This window comes from Lygodium microphyllum, chromosome 27 (genome assembly GCF_053477565.2).
Source record: "Lygodium microphyllum isolate KBCC chromosome 27, Lygodium_microphyllum_v1.1.10, whole genome shotgun sequence".
Taxonomy (NCBI): domain Eukaryota; kingdom Viridiplantae; phylum Streptophyta; class Polypodiopsida; order Schizaeales; family Lygodiaceae; genus Lygodium; species Lygodium microphyllum.
The window spans coordinates 27,605,033-27,610,656 of record NC_141161.1 but is presented as its reverse complement, the minus strand read 5'-3'; the positions used below and the strand labels follow the sequence as shown (position 1 = coordinate 27,610,656).

Below are 5,624 nucleotides of genomic sequence, written 5' to 3'. Positions count from 1 at the left end.
CAGATGGGTGGTCTCGGTTGGCCGGGAACTTTTCTCAATCAAAATGGACAGTAAAGGAGATCCTCTCAAAGGAAATGAACAGCAAGGGCATTGACCTAGAGTTTAGGTTATTAGAATTCCGATTTATGCTGTTTTAGGGGAATGGAATGGGAGTATGCCTTATGGTCAGAGAGGTCAAGCCTTGTATCCCTCTCATTTCCCATTCTCCTTGAACCAAGTGCAGCATGAATCTACTTCGTCCCTCGCGTTTCTGCGTAAAGTAGTTCCCTTGGGGTTCGACGCTAGTTGTCGTTTAAGAAGATGATCATTAGGGGATTCCCTGATATAGATCGGTCCTAAGTGGGAACGGCCAGAATACTTCCGCTACATGGTAGATGCAAGAAGTCCTAGATTGCAAACCCCGTAACATTCCATGGGAGTGCCGGGTGGAGCTTTCTAGACTCTCTTTCCGATAGACTGCTAAGACGTTTCTTGAAAGGAAACAGGTGGACACGTTACAGGATCATTCGATATGAAAAAGAGTGGAGCTTGTATGCTTGTTTTTCATGTTTAGGCAGTGCATCAAGGGGCCAATTCCCAAGATATACGAGAGCTATAGTGAAGCCGCGGTGTTTCAACCGAGAGGTTTCCTCCTATGTATGTGATGCATGGTGAGTTATACCAATGTGTATGAGATCTCCCTTTAAGGAGTAGGGGAAGGCAAACATTGAACTGTGTCCTATTACAAATGCAAGATCGATAGTAGAGTTTTGTATAGCATGTGCCATAGACGCTCTTGGCTCTGAGGCCGTGTGGGGTGTCCTGTGTGTCCTCGAGGTTTGGCTGGTGCTACAAAGCCGATATGGGGCCTATTTTAGATCTCGACACAAGGATGAAAAGATGGCTATCTAGTTCATGATCATTTGTGTCAACCATCAATAGAAAAAGGATTCTTTGAGGAATTCCCCTCTTCCAGTAGGAGAGTCTGATTTTTGTTAGGTACCACTGTCTTGAAGACAATGGTGGTACGAGACAGGGAAAGCTCTCACCTCTTGGTAGCAGTAGTTTTTTCTCATACATTTATGGTGTATGTACTGAAAGTACTTTGTGTTTTCATCATATTTGAGATATTCCTAGAGCTGCCAAGAAGTATGTGAAGAGAAAAGAGAAAGAATTGAAGCTTGAAAGTGTTTTACAGAATGAAGACAGGGTAGATGGTCCCTGTGATCGGCTATCATGATCGGATACTTTGGAGGATCTTTCAACATTTTTGAAAACAAAGAATAGAGAGTTTTCATATATCTTACAGGTCCATTCTTTGGTGATGTATTGCAAAATTGTTGATTTCATGCTTCAAGAAAATTTGGGTGCTAAGAATTCTTTGCAAAAAGTGTTCTTTGCTAAAATATTTTAGCAAAAAGAGTTGGATGCTACTATTTATTCACAACAAAATTTGAGTTTACTAGGGTATTTACAACAAGGGATGAAATTTACAGGTTGTAGCAAAGAAGCCAGAGTACATACAAAGTATAAGACCATTAACAATAAGGTTAGACAAGTTTGCAGGATAGCTACCTTTGAATAGTCATGAGATGTTTAGGAAAGCCATTATGCAGCCTCCTTTATGGAATCTTGCAGGTATTGGGACATGCGTTTTCAGCCAAGACACTAAAAGAGATGAAGATTGGGAATGAAGATTTTTTGCTTCTAGCAAAGGTGAGATTTTATGAAGAGGTTTTGTGTAGACATGTGAGAGATTTTTCTTTTTTCACGTAGGAGATTGGATGCATTGATCCTAGGGTTGTGATGCCTAAGGTTATTTTTACTATTTCTCATGTCCCTGGGAATCTACGGCCTGTTCGTGTGCCTAGAGCTCACTTGCCAAAATTGGTGGAGCTTTTGAATGAATAGATTAGGATGGGGATTCTAGAACCATCTTTAGCTTCATATTCTAATAGATGGTTCGTAGTTTTCTTGGAGCTTGTATGCTTTATGTTATTTGGATTCCTCATTTTGCTCATATTGCAGATGATCTCTACCAAATCTTAAGGAAAGAGCTTCGTTTTTCTTGGGACATGAGAAACACTAGAGCTATGCAGAAACTAAAGAGATTGTTGAGAGCTGCTCTGACTCTTTGGAAAGCAGATTATGAGTGTGGGAGACCTATTGTAATTACTATTGGTACTAGTCCTATTGGCATTGTATTTTTCTTGCATTAATGATGTTGATGATGGGGGTGATCTTTCAGCCATGCATGCTGATCATATTTGTTATCTATCTACTTTGGAAAGCTTTGATGATTCTTGGTATATAGGAGAGTATTTACAGATTGTTTGTTATTTGAGTATCATGTCTAGATAGGATGGATGGAGTGATGCGGACTTGAAGAAGATCAAGAGAAAGGCTTATGGTTTCCTCTTGTGAAGTGGACTACTTTGGAAGCATCCACAAAAGTCAGGAGGATAGCCATCGAGACATGTATCTGACATAGCTTCATAGGTGTAAATCATGAAAGAGTTTCATGAATGTCTTTAGGCTGGACATGGAGCTGTTTGGGCAACTTATGAGAAGATTAAAGAGCACTAGTAGTGGAAAGGCATGTATAGAGATATCTCACAGTTTGTTGAGACATGCCCTCATTGTCAATTGTTTTCTTTAGTGAGGCATAGAGCTGAGCTTCATCCTACCTACCCGCTATGTATTCACTACAAGTGGGTTCTTGATTTTATTACTATGCTTGTTGGATTATGCAGATGCATTATATTTTCTTGGCATGAGAAGATCTCACAAAATAAGTGGAAGGAAGAGCATTGAGGATAAAGTTTACTTCACTAGTTTGTAAGTTTCTATTCGAGGATGTTATTTGCAAGCATGGATACATTGGGAAAATTACTGCAGATAGAGGTGAGTTGGATGCTGATGAGGCTAGGGATTTTTTCTCTTGCCTTGACATTAAACTTTCTTTGACTTCAGCATATAATCCAGAAGGAAACGGAATGACCGAAAGAGGCCATCCACCGATTGTGAAAGCCTTGGCCAAAGCATGCGGTGGCGAGGTTAGGGAGTGGCTAAGATTGTTGCCTTATGCCTTATGGGCTGATCACACTACCTACATTGTGACTACAAGATATATGCTAACCGAGTTAATGTATGGAAAAAAGCTAGTAATGGCTATAGAGACTTGCACACTTACTTGGAGTGCTTTACCGACGCAATAAGATGAGATTATTAGAGAGGATCTTTTGGCTCTTTGTATTCATTAGTTGGAGAGGAGATAAGAAGATATTGAAAGAGTTATTTAAAAGCTAAAAGAGGCTAGAATTTGTAGCAAAGACTGATTTGATACTGGACACAAATTGAGACCTAGAGAGATTGATGAGGGAGATTGGGTGTTGGTCTATGACAGAAGTCTAGACAATCAGTATAATGCTATTTGCAAGGTTTCAAGACAATGGTTTAGGCCTTATTTGGTGCATCATTTCCATGAAAATTCTATGTATTCCTTGGCCGAGCTTGATGGTACGGCCTTGTGGATTCCGATTGCAAGAAAGAGAATCAAATTGTTCAAGAGAAGACATGATGTAGTCTATGCAGTCGAGGAGTTAGATGATGAAATTTATGATGGATTTGAGGCAGAATATGATCTACATGAGGCTGATACTATTGCATATGCTTCTCCAAAAGATGAGGAGATTGCATTGACCATCGCGCTTGGCAATGATGAGGATGCGTAGTTGCAGCCCATTCCAGGATCTACAGGTTTGGAGGGGGCAGATGTCATGACACTACACGTCCACTACTACGAACCTAAGGGTCAAGTTTTTCACTAGGAAATTTTACACATTAGACAACATCATTAGGAATTTATTTTCCATTGTACATGTATTTTTGTTTGCATTTTTGCATGACGCACAAGCACATGTAGTTAGGCTAGACAGATTTTCTTTAGTGCATTCATAAATTTTTTTGTGGAATCATTGTTTGATTGATTGCATTGCATGGATTCTAATTTGCAAACCACATGAATGATTGGGCACAATATTCTCTTCCAAAGCATATTATTGATAGGGCACATTGCATGGAGAAACAGTTTCATATGCAAAAATCCGTTTTGAAGACTCTAGGATCAAAGGAAAAGGTCATAAGTTTTACATCGTCAGTGAGTATTTCCTAAAGAAAATGAGGACATGTATGTCAAGTGTTATAGCCTACAAGTAGCACATGAAGTTTCGATAAGTTGCTCAATTGAAACTACAAACAGAATACACAATTGGTTTGTTGGTACTGATGGAAAAGTAATTACAATACCTCTTGCTAAATCTTTAGGCCAAGATAGATTTCTTCTACAAGTTTATGACTTGAAGAAGATTTCAAAACTAAGCATTAGCATGCCAAATTATCAGGGAAATCATCAAGGCTCTTATTAGTATGAATGGAACCAGAAGAAGGGTTTTCTTTGCAACCGCTTGATTATGAAGAATTCTCATAGTGTGTACAAGTTATAGTGGACTTTGCTGCAAGACTTTGAATGTGGCCATGATATACTCATGAATAATCCACTTTGAAGACTAGTGTCTCAACCAAGTTTAATATTCTACATTCAAATCTTAAAGGTTACAATGAGACATGTTTTGATGTCGAAGGAAGATGGGCACATTGTATCCCAAAGACTTATTGATGCTGCTCTTGAAGGGAAAGAAGAGGAGAAAAAGCATACGCAAGGGGGTGAAGGAGCCTATCATGCATAGCTATGGATGACAATGCTATTTGAGAGACTCCCATGTCTGCTTTTCTACTGTCATTAAAGATATGAGAAAACAGGTTTGTTTTGGAAAGGCGGGTGTGTTTGTCTATTTGGGGCTTCTAGTGGTGTAGGGCAACCCTTGGCTCTTCTATTGAAGATGAACCCCTTAGTCTCTGTCCTTCACTTGTGCAATGTGGTAAACACATCAGGAGTGATAGTAGATCTCAATCACATGGACATAGCCACTATTGTATGTGGCTTTGTTGGCAAGGATCAACTTGAAGTGTCCTTGGAGGGTATGGAACTTGTGATTATCCTAGCAGGAGTACCCTAGAAACTTGGGATGACGCTTGATGATCTGTTCAATAACAATGCTCGTATCCTGTTCACTCTTTGTGAAGGTGGTGCTAAGTGCTACCCCAAGGCAATTGTTAACCTTATTAGTAACTGTGTGAATTCCACTATACCGATTGCTACTAAAGTGTTCAAGATAGCTAGAAATTTTGACCCAAGGCACTTGATGGGGGTTACCACCCTAGATGTGGTCCGGGCCAACACCTTCATGGTAGAAGTTTCGGGACTTGATCCTAGGCTAGTAGATGTTCCTCTTATAGGGGGACATGCGATGATGGGCATGCCCATGCTCAGGGCCCCCTAGCATCAAGTTCCAACTGTAGTGACTCAAAAAACCACTGATCGAGATGTGTGACAATACTCGCTGTTGCGGGCCCAACGCAACATCCTTCCCCAGTCGTCCCTACTCGGGCTCACACATTGTGGCCTCATCTCGGGTAAGTTACTCATGAATATATGTGTGCATCATGTGCGTTCAAAACAAGTTATTTTTACAATACCATTTTTATACTTTTTTTACATATAGAAGGGTGTAATATAAAGGGGT

General features: G+C 40.0%; 1 pseudogene; it reads left to right on the top strand.

Moving 5' to 3' along the window:
* The first annotated feature begins 3,473 nt into the window (after nt 1-3,473).
* LOC148012161 (malate dehydrogenase, glyoxysomal pseudogene) lies at nt 3,474-5,381 on the top strand (annotated as a pseudogene).
* The last annotated feature ends 243 nt before the right edge of the window (nt 5,382-5,624 follow it).